This window comes from Octodon degus, unplaced genomic scaffold (genome assembly GCF_000260255.1).
Source record: "Octodon degus isolate 3935 unplaced genomic scaffold, OctDeg1.0 scaffold00026, whole genome shotgun sequence".
In the NCBI taxonomy this organism is placed as follows: Eukaryota; Metazoa; Chordata; class Mammalia; order Rodentia; family Octodontidae; genus Octodon; species Octodon degus.
The window spans coordinates 8,484,471-8,486,401 of record NW_004524602.1 but is presented as its reverse complement, the minus strand read 5'-3'; the positions used below and the strand labels follow the sequence as shown (position 1 = coordinate 8,486,401).

The following is a 1,931-nucleotide window of genomic DNA, read 5'->3' as shown; positions in this document are numbered from 1 at the left end:
AATTCATGCTGGTCTTAAACCCACTTTATAGCCTAGACTAGCCTCGAACTTGCAGTGATCTTCCTGCCTCAGCTTCCCAGTGCTGGGATTATAGACGTTGTCACCATGCCTGGCTATGAATTTTTTGTTTTAGTGATATAGCAATAAGTACCATAAAGTTTGACTTTTATCATCTTCCTTCCGTGCTCGAGGAAACTACATTGTAGGAGCCTGTCTTGTCTCGTGTGTGTGTGCGCGCGCGCACATCTGTGTGTGTATGTGTGTGTGGTGCTGAGGTTTGAACTCAGGGCTTTTACTCTGAGCTACATCCCTAGCCCCTTTTATCTTTTTAATTTTTATATAGTCTCACTAAGCCTCCAAATTTTGCCTGGCTTGGGCTGGAGCTTGGAAGCCATCTGCCTTAACCTTCCAGAGTGCTTGGGTTTGTAAGCCTATACCACCACGCTCTGCTTGTTTAGAAGTTCTTATAGCTCGGTGGCAGAGTGCTTGCCTAGTAAGCTCTGGTCTTGATAGCCAGGACCACAGCCAACACACACACACACACACACACACACACACACACACACATTCTTAAGTACTGTTCCTGTTTTGGTGATTTTGCTCTATATCCTGCTGTTGTCTTTTTCTTTTATTTTGTGATGGTCGAACCTAATTCCTTCTGTGGGCTGAAGTGTGCACTCTGCCCCTAAAGTGTAACCCCTGACTCTGCCACATCGAGTGTTACTTCTGTGTTATTAATGTTAGAGACTTCACTTAGAAATAGGTATGAAAAACAGGCAAGGGTTGCTTGGCTTGCGAAGTGGAATTCAGGCTCTCTAGAGGACTCTGGCAGTGCATGACCAGAGCAGTTTTGTATTTGGGTTTCTGAATGTGAGCAAGCCTGTTTCTAGATTCATGGTGTAGAGCTTAAAATAGAATTTAACTTACTGTCTTGTGCTTTATAGTGAATTGTGTAACTTTTTCATACAAATAAGTCATGGAGGGTGTCATCTTAAAGATAAAAATTTCAGAGTTATTATTATTATTATTATTATTATTATTATTATTATTTTTGCAGTACCGGGGATTGAACTCAGGACTCCGTGCTTGCTAGGCAAGCACTTATTCTCCTGAGCTAGCTCCCCGGCCCTCAGAGTTAATATTGAGTTTTTTTTTTGGTAACTTTTTGTTTATAATTTCAGAGTATCTAATTGTCTCATTATATATTTCAGGCTGGCCTTGAATTTGCTTATGTAGCTCAGGCTGGCCTTGAAATCACAGCGATCCTCTTACCTCAGCCTTCCAAGTGCTGGCATTATAGACATATACCACCATGCCCAGTTTATATGTTTATTTAAAAGTTGTTTTATTTACAGTTTTTCAATTAGTGTAATTGTATGTATTTATGGGATGCATGTTTTCTTTTTAAAAACTCCTCCTTCTGGTCTGTAGGCTTCTGTAATTTATCAAAGAAAGGAAATGCAAAGGGCAGGCCTGATAGCTCAGCAGACTGAAGCGCCTGCTTAGGCAGACAGAGGGGCTTTTGGTTCAATCCCGACCTGCCGTGCCAGCCCCGCCCCCAGGGCACGCTGAGACTGGGCCAATGATGCTGGGCGTGGTGGTGGCATGCGCCTGTAATCCCAGCGCTTGGGAGGCTGAAAAACACTGTAAAAGCAGCTAGATCAGAACTTGATGTAGAGTAGGTTCTTAGTTTTTGCTGTTTTAGAAGTTTCTGTTACGTTGTGGCTGGTGCTGTGTGTGAAGTACCAGGTTTTGGTAGTTTGACTATAGTGCCTCATATATGTGTGTGTTTAAAGTTGTTGGTTTTTTTTTTTTTTTTTTTTTTTTGTGGGCTGCTTAGGATGCCTTCAGGGCAGGTCTGGTTTGGTTTGAGGATGAGGGGTTGAACCACAGCATCCTGAGCCTGACTGCTTTGTTAGCAGGCACTTAAA

General features: G+C 42.5%; 1 protein-coding gene across 2 annotated transcripts in view; it reads left to right on the top strand.

Moving 5' to 3' along the window:
• The window catches only part of Pias1 (protein inhibitor of activated STAT 1), a 156,203-nt gene that overhangs the window by 11,814 nt on the left and 142,458 nt on the right, over positions 1-1,931 (top strand). The gene's annotated exons all lie outside the window — the stretch shown is intronic.